The sequence below is a fragment of the Capsicum annuum genome, chromosome 5 (assembly GCF_002878395.1).
Source record: "Capsicum annuum cultivar UCD-10X-F1 chromosome 5, UCD10Xv1.1, whole genome shotgun sequence".
NCBI classification, from domain to species: domain Eukaryota; kingdom Viridiplantae; phylum Streptophyta; class Magnoliopsida; order Solanales; family Solanaceae; genus Capsicum; species Capsicum annuum.
The window spans coordinates 165,947,388-165,960,588 of NC_061115.1; positions in this window are offsets into that span (position 1 = coordinate 165,947,388).

Below are 13,201 nucleotides of genomic sequence, written 5' to 3' on the forward strand. Positions count from 1 at the left end.
TTTTAATTTGAATTATTTTAGAAATAAAAATTAATAATAATTAACTCTACATATTGTTAACAACAACAACAACAAACCCAGTATATTCCCACACAGTGGGGTCTGGAGAGGGTAGAATGTACACAGTCCATGCCACTACCTCCAAAGGAATACAGAGACTGTTTTTGATAGACCCCCGGCTCAAGACAAAGGACCGTAGACCAAATGAAGAGCAACATGATAAAAACAAAGAAGCAACATCCACAAAAATGAAGTGTAATCAACAAACCAAGGATCCCCCTCCCCCAAACTAGAACTACCCACCAAGCTATTCTTAACCCTCTTATCTATAGACTACCACTTAACCACACACCTTAGCCCTCAAGCTTAATACTTTTCCTCCAAACATTCCTATCAAGGGTCATGTCCTTAGTAAGCTGTAACTGCTCCATGTCACGTCTAATGACTCCTCTCCAGTACATTTTCGATCTACTCCTACCCCGGTTGAAACCCTCCAAAGCCAGCCTCTCGCACCTACGAACTGGGGCATCCGTGCCCCTCCTCATCACGTGGCCAAGCCATCTCAACTGCACTTCCCGCAGCGTATCCTCCACCGAAGCCGCTCCCACCTTCTCCTGAATAGTCTCATTTCTAACCATGTTAGCCCTCGTAAATCCATATATCCAACGCAACATTCTTATTTCTACCGCCTTCAACTTTTAGACATGAGAATTCTTAACGAGCCAACACTCCGCCCCATATAACATGGCCGACCAAACTGCAGCTCTATAGAATTTACCTTCAAGCTTGAGAGGCACCTTCTTATCATAACATCTAGAAACACAATATAATAATACCAAAACTGAAATAAACTGTCTAAACATGCTAGTCTAAAAGTCTCTAAACTGTTTGAAAACTATGGAGTTGATGGGACATGTTCCTAACTAGCTCTTTCTACTAAAAATAAATAATGAAATAATGAAACAATCATGCAATCCTCTAATGATGAGGACTCACTACAAATCTACTGCTGCTGGCTGAATCTGAAGCTAAGTGTGATCGAGAACTTGAGCATCCAAACCTATGGTATAAAACACCATAGCGCATAAGAAAAGTATGCGTCAGTACGTCTGAATGTACTGGTATTTAAAGTGAGGTAGGCTGAATGCATAGGGTTCATATGCGTGAACAATACAAATGACTAAATAACATGAATATAAGAATGTATACATGAATACGTAACTGTAAATAAGATCGTGATAATACTGACTACTGAGTCTGAATACTGATAATATGAGTTTCGTATAACTGATATACTGTTAATTGAGTGACTGTGTTTGACAGTCCTGATTTTGATTGAACTAGCTGAGTTCCATCCTAAACTGAATGACTATATCTGACAGTCCTGAATTTGAAGAATTATCTGAGTTCTTTTACTGAGACTAAGACTGAGACTGTGGTAAGTAGTCATCTAACCGACATGCCCTTTTTCTATATAGAGTTAGGTTTTAATCTGTAACCTCAATTAGAAGGGTGTCAATACTGTGCCACTGGTAAGGACTAGCTGTGAGTGACCCTCATCTGGCAGTATCCCCAAAGGAGAATGGTTGGACCCTCAACTGGCAGCGTTAATCTACCTCACCAACCCTCAACTTTCAGTGTTGATGTATCAACCTATGGTGGCTACATAGTTCTGGAATGCAAGGATTGCTTCTAAGGGTCATACCCTGAACGGTCAGTGTGTGTCCTTATCCTTAGGTTCGCTCGGTACTAAATCCTACTCCCAATTGAATAGAAATTGAACTAATTATACTGAGGTGAACTGGACTGAGTTCACTAAGTTCCGTAGACTGAAGGAATGGTACTGAATTTTGTTAAATGCCTGAGTTTATGAGATTTCTGAGTTTTCCTAAGTCATGTAACTGACTGAATTCTACTGATCATGGCATGGCTAAGATTATATTGAAACTATCACTAGCTCTAGGCACACAGCTAAATTATCGGGTATAAATACCCCCATGACTCTATAGCATAAAAGTAAATCATGGCACAAGTTCGAAAACACAACAATGGCTATACATATATTCATAATTCATTGACTAAGATATTTCATCAAACACTTGACATGCATTAACTTGTACATGAATAGGATTTCATACTATCATACTATAATAATACTTTTTTCTTCACATAGGCATTTAATCAAACACATGGGGTGCATATTTTGGTTATACCATTATCAATGCATCTAATTATCATGGATATATCAACCAACTTGTAAATTGAAGGGTTCATCATGGTTATCATGTAAATTATAACATTCAAGGATCAAATCTTGTAACTTGTTATTCGAAACATAAATCAAAATCTAACAATCACATGGACATAAATTTCCAATTCAAATTAATCATAAATATTCATAAATACACAATCTTTTTATTTAAAAAGAGATTTCTTGAGCTTCATAGATAAAAGGAATCCATGAATGAACACTTGACATACCTGGGTGGATGATTTATTGAAGATTGGTGGAGGAAAGCTTGAATTCTTGACTTGGGACTAAACTCCTAGGGTTTCTTGTTCTTGGGGATTGATCTTTGAGAGAAACCTAATTTGGTGTTATAGATGAATAATGAAGGTATCAGCTCTTGTCTGGTATAATTAAGGGTTAAAACGAGTGGAAAAAGACCCAAATACCCTTTTAAAAATGGCTTAAAATTGCTGATCAAAAGTGGTGACGGTTTGGTCGACGGTCCTTCGCTGGCTCGACGGTCCATCGGTCCTGACCATCACACTTGGCCAGAACCTGAACTTTTTGCCTCGTCTGCGATGGTTTGGGCGACGGTCCATCACTAGCTCGACGGTCCGTCAGTCCTGGCCATTGCATTTGACCAGTAGTTGGGTTTATTGCCTTAGTCACGACGGTTTGGGTGATGATCTGTCGCTAGCTCAACGGTCCGTCGGCCTGACCGTTGCTTCTGGGCAGTTCCGATAATTTTCTGTAAAATGTCCATAACTTTTTACTTCGACACCAGATTTGGACAAAATTGGTATTGTTGGAAAGCTAATACAATTTCACACATGATAAAAAGTTGAAATTGGGGAAATTCTATATGATTTAAATATTAATCATTTAGGAAGTCATTACTAACTCTTATGGAGACTAGATTTGACTTAAAGAAAGTTTGGGGTATTACAAGGCTAAAGAAGTTGTCTTCGGCCCATGGTAGGTTTGATATTTCCCATCACATCTAGCCCCTGGTTTGATTCATGATATCTAGTGATATTAAACTTTGCTTTAGGGGCTAGTAGTGGCAGAATAATGGCCCTAGTGGCACCAACCCTATCTAAATTAACTTATATTTCTCATCGAGGTTAAAGTTCATAGCAGGTTGTTCTTGACCTCTAACTCTTTATCAATGATTTTGGTAGGCTGAGGCAATATTTTAAATGTGTTTCTAATCAACATTATCACCCAAATCATCCTTTCCCTCATTCTCGGGTGCATTCAAATTATGTTGATTGCTAATTTACAATAAGCTGCTGAATTCTTTTATTATTTCATGTTGTTGTGCATCCATATTTTTCCTCAAATCTTTAAAAGATTAGGATAGTAAGGTAAAAATGGTTAATTCGAGATTTGGGTACTTGGCATGCCCAATTTAGTACCCTGCAATTATAAAACCAACAAAAAAAGTAAAATTAGGAAATATGACTAAGAGTAACATAAACTCAACCAACTTGAGAGACAATCGTATTCCCTGAAAGTGGCGCCAAAACTTGATATGCCCTAATTACACCTCCTTAAGAAGTATAGCTAGTGATTGTCAAATATATAACCCAATAAAGGTTGGGGCAAATCACATAGGGAATATGGTGCACACTAAGTCTTTTTCGATTTAAATGACTATGGGTCTATAAGTTCCATCAAATTAGGGGGTTTATAATAAGCAATTTTGAATCGGTATATAACTTGTTTTAGGTAACCAACGTTAAATTAATAAACTATGAATTAGTAGAGAAATCTAACTAGGATTGCTTTCTCCATGGCTCTTTAACCTTTTGGGTTAATATCGATTGTAGATTCTTTTAGTATATCTAATAAAAGGCAATTGAATTTAGATGTATGTCTAAATGTTTCTCAACCTAATTAGATGATTCTCTATTTAATTCTTCCAAACTTAAAGATATGAAAATAGAAAACTTAATTTTAGCCTTAAGTTGATTAATATTGCCAGAACATTACTTATTAGAAGGTTGGAAACATTGAATGCTCGTTGTTACTCCTCTTTCCCAATTTTAACCTCTTATTTTAAGCAAGTTAAACCTAGGGCTTATTCTTATGTCTGAAATATTTAGAAATCTATTAAGATGAAAGGAATTACAATACACCAAACAAAATATTATTTGAATCCACACAGAAATCAACCCTAGAAATACTTTTGCTATGGATCGACAACTCTAGTTGTGGGATTTTAGCCACACATAGTTCTTTGGATGAAGAAAACAACATAGTTCATAATGACAACAAAATTCTTACAAATATGAAATTCAACACTTGAATTCTTGACGTAAACCAATGTAGATGTTTCCAAAACCCCAATGCATTCAATATTAGAGAAAAGTAATGTGAAAATATTCCAAGTAACGAAATATGCCTATTCTAAACACTAAACTAGGTATTTATAGGTTCCAAAAAGTTTGAATCCTAATTTAAATCAAAGTTGACCACCTTGGTTGTGACGACTCACCTGATGGTTTGTCAGGATTGTGATGGTTCATTTAATGGAGTCATCACTTGACTCTAATTGGGTTGTGATTCTTCTTTTCTTGACAGTTTAGAGTGATGGCTCATTAGAGGCTTGACATTTCATCAGCCAAGTTATCATAATGAAATCTTGAAGTGGTGTTTCTATTTTTGTGTGACAATAGTTGAATGGTTCATCACCTTCTTGATGGTACATCAAGTGAGCTATCACACTATCTCTTAAGCACAATTTCCCTTTATTATTGGTCTTGGATTAATTTTCTACAATTAAACACAAAAAATCATCAAATCTAACAACATTTGCTTCAACACTCGCATATATTATTGGTTAAAATCTTAAAATGTTTTATCAGATGCCATCACAATATTGCCAAATTTTTGGACCTCAACCCAACCAACGAGAAGATATACAACTACAACAAGTTGAAGAAATGGGAAAGATATGCTTGAAGATGACATTCAATAAGGTGGCGACTTTAAATAATGTCCTTTATTTCTGAATTGTGGAAGAACTTTTTGTCGATATCACTTCAAACCAATAACTTGTTCAAGTGCACTTTGTGATCAATACTGTTGTAGTTAGTAAGTATAAAGTGTATATAGAAAAATGTTACCTAATTAAGGACCCCTAAAAACTCAGTATAGTTTTTATTGAAATGAATACAAATTCTATTTCTTCTTGCTTGAGTCTAATGCCTATATAAAGGATGTGGAAGCATACAATAGATTTATTAGAAAAAATTCACTCTAATATATCTAGGATGACCAATTGTCCATTTAAACAATAAGAAGGTTCATTTTGATGAAATGATGTAGAAGATGCATAATAAATATAATGCCCCGCAAAATCCTCTTTCAGTTCGAGCCTTAGAGCATATTTTGGTAAAGCAAAAATCTGAGTCAAAATGTTTCAAAAATATCCTCTCAAGTATGAAATACTTTGAATCGTGTGGGAATCTATTTGAGCATGAATTGAGATCATAGAGGTTCCCTAACTCATGGACGAGGTGAAAACTTTCCTATCGTTCAAGTTTTAGTGACTGTCAAAATTTAGGTCAAATTCAATCGACCATAACTCCTTGTATATATAGAATTAGAGGACCTAGTATATATAAAATGAAATCTCTTTGAATTATCTTTCCAACAATACCTATTTCATCAAAAACCGATATCGAAGCAAAGAGTTATGCCCATTTTATTCCAGCATGTCTGGCCGGGAAATTGGTGACGACAATTCTGACAAGCCATCATGCCCATGACGGCCTATCACTAAATGTTGTCAGCCCTGGGAAGAAAATCAAGAATTTGATGCCTTTTTGTGACGATAATTCGTGATGGCCTATCACGGGCCTGACGGTTTGTCACGAATGTCGTCAAGAATATTTTTTTAGCAATTTTATAACATTTTTACAAGGGTATTTTGGTCATTTCCCACCTTTTGAAAGCCTCTATAAATATGGGAAACCTCATCCAAAACCCTAATTTCCTTTATTTTCTCTTCCAATTCTCTAAAGAAAGAATATCTAGGGTTTCATTCAAGAACCCTAATCTTCCAAAAATCATCCATAAATTCTTCAAGATTTCTTTAAGAATCAAATTCCTCATAGTGTGGGCTTTGAGAATCATTTATTACCAGTGCGGATAGAGTCTCAAGCATTAGAATTTATCCAATTTCTAAGATTAAGGTATGTAGATGTTGATTCTTGGGTCCCTTTCATCCAAGAAGCTCAAGAACCCTTTTTAAAACTAAAATATTTTTATGTTTATGAGTTGTTAATGATTTGTATGAGTTTAAATTGATGTTTAATGTGTTGTTGAGTTTTGATTTATGTTTGCCTACAAAATTTATGAGATTTTACCCTAGTATGTGGAATTCATGTGATGTTTGTGATAGACCTTCTTGAAGTTGTTTTCTATGTGATGTGTTCATGACTTTTGGGTGTAGAAATGGTTGAATAAGTGAAGCATGTCAACCATAGGTTTGATAAAGAGCATAGGCAAAGCATAAGGGCCATTATAGTATGTTGAATAGGAAACCTCAAATTGTGAGTTAGTTTGTGCTTAGTGTTTTGATAAAATGCCCAAGTGAATGAATTATTCCATGGTAGTAGGAAATTTCCAAATAAGTGTGAACCCGTGCATGTCTAGTGTTTTGTTGAAGAACCTTAGTGAACAAGTGGAGAGGTGATAGTAGTAATTTCCCCAATTATGTTCTCTTGATATATGCTAAGCTTTTAATACATGCCAAGTGGTTAGCAAGTAGGTTATGATGTGATAGTATAAAGTTTCCCCAAGCTATGTGATATCCAAACATGTGTCAAGATTGATATAGGTATGAAATAGATGAGTTAAAACCTTTTTGAATGGAGTATGATTTAGTAGCATATTTCCCCTACGTTATTATATGATTATGATTCCAAGATGCCTAAAGTGACCCTTCGGTGACTGTGAAAATGCTTTAATGATTATGACGATGCTTTAATAATTATGAGATGCTTTAATTATTATGATGATACATGAATGATTGTGATGATGAATGGGTTATTGTGATGATATTTGAATGATCGTGATGATGAATGAATGATTATACTTTACTTTTATGTTATCGAGTCATGGGGGTATTTATACCCGATAATAGAGCTGTTGTCTAGAGCCCATGTCATTTTCTCGATAATTCTAGTCGAGTCATGATTCTCAGAACTCAGTAAATTATAGAACTATGTATCCTCATACAAGTGCAGAACTTAAGAAAGCTCAGTAATCTCAGTTATCTCTGTAATCTCTGTATCACTAGTAATCTAGCCTTAGCCCTATAATCAGCTCAGCTCTAATAGTATTAGAGTGATTCAATTCTAATCTCAGAAGCAATTCGAGTAATCTATTCATGCTCTGTATTGTCATTCAGATACCATGATTCGATATCTTTTTCATCAGATACGGAACTAAGTAATCTCAGCGTAACTCATCAAATCTTTTGAGAAACATGATTAATATCAGATTCAGCTTTGTCTAGTACAGTCTAAGAATCAACCCAGAGTCTTTCAGTTGGGAGTAGGATTCAGCACCGAGCGAACCCAAGGATGGAAACTCATCTGCTAGTAGAGGGTGTGATTCTTAGAAGCAATCCTTGCTTTCCAGAACTGTGTAGCCAGCACAAGAAAAGGAGTCACCCATTAAGAAAGCTTAACGTCCTATTGAGGATCACCGCCAGAGAGCCTGTCCTTAGAGAAAAGATAATGTCTTTACTATTGGCACGGTATTGGCACCCTCCCAATTGGGGGTAGAGATTGGACCACACATGTGGTAGGTTGGGGCATGTTGGTTAGATGACTACTTCCCACAGTTTTAGTTTCAGATTCAGTCTTAGTTTTAGAATCAATCTTTAGAAATCAGGACTGTGTGGTACAGTCATTTATTTCAGAGAGGAACTTAGATAGTTCCATTGATTTATGGACCATTCCATCAGATAGGATTGGTCTTATATACAGTTGTTTGATATCATATTCAGAGATATGTCGCTAGACAGGCTTGATCACAGTATCAAATTTCTATTGAATATTCTTGTTGTCAGATTCAGATATAATCATATTTCTTATCATTTATAAAGATTCCAAAGTAATATGTTAGAAAAATTGATCTCAGTCTCAGACCATGTTAAGTATTCTTATTATCATATCTAGAGATATCCCATCAAATAGGGTTGATCTCCATCTCAGATTCTATTAAGTATTCATGTTGTTAGATTCAGATATGATCATACTTCTTATCTTTGAGAATCACTCTGGAATAATCTGTTAGAAAAGTTGATCTCTAATTTTGTCAGTCGAAAATAGTAAGCTCAGAGTTCAGTCCTTGATGTAAGTACAACCAGATTCTCAGTTATCAGTATTACATGAGTCAGTAATTCCGTATCTCAATTTTAGTAGTGAGTTCAGTCTGCAGTAAGGTGGTATCTGAGTTTCAGTATCTAGAGTTGCGATGATTGTGTTTATGTTCTGTGTATTCATGTATTTGTTCTCATGCGGCATCTTCATAATTAGTCAGTTTAGATATTGTGCATGCATGAGCCCTTGCACTATCCTACCTCGTCTACATACTCGGTACATTCCTATACTGATGCATTTGCGCTATGGTGTTTTATTTGACACCATAGGTTCAGAGGCACAGGATCTAGAGTATCCTCAGCAGTTCAATCCTAGTTAGCAGCAGTAGCAGTGAGTTCTCTTCTTTCGAGGTTGAATCTTCGTTTACTATTATTGGTTCAGACTTTGTTTATTTTCAGTTGAGGGAGTTAGTTGGGGACCTATACCTTCAACTCTGCAGTTCAGACCGTTTAGAGGCTTTTCAGATGAATGTATTAGTATTCATTTTTCTGTATTATGAGTATTCATAGATGTGCTGAACCTTATGGCTAGTTTCTGTATTTATTTCAGATATTATGCAGTGTACAAGTACAGATATCAGTAAAGGGTTAGCTTGTGGTCCTTTGAGGTCATAAGCACCGTGTGACATCTCGAGATGGAATCTCGGGGCATTACAAACTTGGTGTCAGAGCCTAAGGTTCAAGAGTGTCCTAGGGAGTCTGAAAAGCCGCATCTAGTAGAGTCTTGTACATGGGTGTGTAGCGCGCCACATTTATGTACAAGGGGCTATGAGATGTTCTTAGGAGCAGTTCTTCTCATTTCAGTGATCATTTCGTGCGAGTGAGAATGAGCTCAAGTTGATCCTTAGTCTAATCCACTTTTTTCTTCCAGTTACGGAGTATGCCTGCTCACAGAGATTGTGTCTGTGGGGTTGGTGATCAACCCCCATAGCCAGTAGATCCTGAGAAAGAGAATATGTCACATATAGAGTTTTGGGAAGCTTTTCAGGCACCAACCCAAGCTGTGACTAATGTTCAGGGGAACCGTCAGGCTGTAGCCCCACCTTAGCAGGATGGGAATTCCACCACAGCCAGGGTTCGAAATTTCATGAAAATGAACCTGCCAGAATTCTTTGGGTCAGTAGTAGGTGAGAACCCATAGTTTTATCTAGAGGAGGTGAAGAAGATCACCTAGATTATGCATGTTTCTAAAGAGAGAGAGTGAGTAAGAGAGCCAAAATAAGTAGTCGTGGTTTCTCACAGTCAGGGTCTCATGGTGGTAGTAGTTCTCAATATGGTCAGAGAATTTTTAGTTCTAGTTCCATCTTCATCTAGTGTACCCGCACCTGTGTTTGAGGGTGTCATATCTGAGGGAGCACCAAGCTCTAAAGCCCAGAGTAGTACTAGTGGTGTTCGTATCCATCCGCGTTGTGAAGAGTGTGGCAGGCGCTACCAAGGTGTGTGTGGAGCTGGTAGTGATGTGTGTTTTGGTTGTGGTGAGCCAGGCCATAGAATGCGAGAGTGTAGGGTGCTGACTCAGAGGGGTAGACTCCGTACGTTTCAGGCTCGCCTTGATTGGGAAGGATTCCCAAAAATAGACCCGAGTATGTTATGATCCCTTTATCTTTGTGATATGCATTGATAGATCCTTTGCTCCTATTTTGAGCTTATTTGTTAGCATGAGTCATACATGAGTTCCAGATCTTGATCGTTCAATTATGACCCAGTCTATAGGTACCCCATGCACCACTCTAGTATTTCAGTGAAGTGTGTTTAGAGGGACATAGAGTCCCAAGGGGGAGATACCCCATAGTATTATAATGTTGCATTCTATTAGATTCATCCCGATGCATGTTCATATTTTCCTTATGGAGTTAGCATTAGTTTTTATTGCATTGTCAAGTCGTGCTTTCAAAACTCAGCTTAGCCGGACATTCATGCATTAGATATGCACATTCAGTAGAAAGAGTTTATCTTGTTAGCGTATGTTCAGTCGTGTATTCATGACATCATCCCAGTTATGATTCCATGCATCAGATATGCATGCCCAGTGTGAGAACTCTATATGTCAGTCGTTCCAATTGCGTAGTCCTTATCTGAGATGTTTCCATTTCTTGATTAAGTTCTATTGATCCATATTCTCAGTCTATTAAGCAACATTCGAGGACGAATGTTCTCAAGGGAGTGATAATGTAATGCCCCGCAAAATCCTCTTCCAGTTCGAGCCTTATAGCGTATTTTGGTAAAGCAAAAATCCGAGTCAAAATGTTTCAGAAATATCCTCCCAAGTATGAAATACTTTGAATCGTGTGGGAATCTATTTGAGCATGAATTGAGATCATAGAGTTCCCCTAACTCATGGACGAGTTGAAAGCTTTCCTATCGTTCAAGTTTTAGTGACTGTCGAAATTTGGGTCAACTTCAATCGACCATAAATCCTTGTATATATCTAATTAGAAGACTTACTATACATAAAATTAAATCTCTTTGAATTATCTTTCCAACGATATCAATTTCATCAAATACCGATATCGGAGCAAAGAGTTATGCCCATTTTACTCTAGCATGTCTGGTCGGGAAATTGGTGATGACAATTGTGACAAACCGTCATGCCCGTGACAGCCTATTACCAATTGTCGTTAGCCCTGGGTAGAAAATCAAGAATTCGACCCCTTTTTGTGATGATAATTTGTGACGGCCTATCACGGGCCTAATGGCTTGTCACGGATGTCATCAAGAATATTTTTCCAGCAATTTTAAAACGTTTTTGCAAGGGTATTTTGATCATTTTCCACCTTTTGGAAGTCTCTACAAATATGGGAAACCTCATCCAAAATCCTAATTTCCTTTATTTTCTCTTCCAATTCTCTAAAGAGAGAATATCTAGGGTTTCATTCAAGAACCCTAATCTTCCAAAAATCATCCATAAATTCTTCAAGATTTCTTCAAGAATCAAGTTCCTCATAGTGTGGGATTCTAGAATCATTTATTATGAGTGCGGATTGAGTCTCAAGCATTAGAATTTATCCAATTTCTAAGATTAAGGTATGTAGATGTTGATTCTTGGGTCCCTTTCATCCAAGAAGCTCAAGAACCCTTTTTAAAACTAAAAGATTTTTATGTTTAGGAGTTGTTAATGATTTGTATGAGTTGAAATGGATGTTTAATGTGTTGTTGAGTTTTGATTTATGTTTGCCTACAAAATTTATGAGATTTTACCCTAGTATGTGGAATTCATGTGATGTTTGTGATAGACCTTCTTGAAGTTGTTTTCTATGTGATGTGTTCATGACTTTTGGGTGTAGAAATGGTTGAATAAGTGAAGCATGTCCCCCATAGGTTTGATAAAGAGCATAGGTGAAGCATAAGGGCCATTATAGTATGTTGAATAGGAAACCCCAAATTGTGAGTTAGTTTGTGCTTAGTGTTTTGATAAAATGCCCAAATGAATGAATTATTCCATGGTAGTAGGAAATTTCCAAATAAGTGTGAATCCGTGCATGGGTGAAGGAAATCTCTTTAAAGTCGTCTTTCTTTTCTTGTGGAGTTTGTGGAAGAAGAGACTACTTATGGGGAAAGTTTTTATCAAAAGAAAAATTATAAATAATGTAATTTGGTACTATTGTGGTATGAGAGAACAGGAAATCATAAAACATTTGTTTATAACCTCTTTTAATGTTATTAGACAGTATTTGTAGTAGTTTTAGGAGTAAATGAGCCATTTCTTCAAGTTAAGGCTATTGTTTAAAAATGGTGGGACGCAGAAGTAGCATCGCAACTTAAGCCCATATACAAAGTTGTACTTATGTTTATTCTCTAGATGATTTGGAAAAGAAGAAAATAAAGCATGGGGCGAGGATGTCATATGCTAGCATGAGATTTAAAATAAGCAGGAACTTAATTTGTTTTACAAGGTGTATTTGCCCTTGGTCGAATTATTCTCCTACTTCCGGGAAAGAGTTGATAAAATTTTTGGAGGATTATACTTCTAGAATTTGATTTAAGGTAGTATACTGGAAGGTACCTACTCTAGGATCCATCCAATGTAACTCAGATGGAGCATCTAGAGGAAATCCAGGTCCTAATTCAAGAGTTGTTTGGTTTATACAGGGGGAAGAAGATTTGGAGATACTACTAATTTAGTTGATGAATTAGCACTGAGGCATAACTTGGAGTACTCTATTAATCAAAATTATATACCACTGGCTTTGGAGACTAATTCTTTAACAATGAAGAAAATTTTAGAAGGTTTATAGGTGGTGCCTTGGTGTATTGTTGTGGAGATTAAGAAGATTAGGGTTTTAATGATAGATATAGATGTAGTGTTAGAGCACAAAAATAGAGAGGGAAATAATATTGTAGACTTTTTTTGCTAACCATGTTTTTTCTTTTGCAAGTACAAATATACTAATCTATTTAATAGTGTAGGAAATTCCAAGAGAAGCAAAAATTATTCTAAACATGGATAAAGGTCAAATTCAAAGTTTCTAAATGAAACTTGTAATAAGAAGGTTCGAAGGAACAGTGAAGCAAGTGCAAAATACAGAAAACATCAGGTCAAGATTAAATCAGTAATACAAATAAAGAATGCA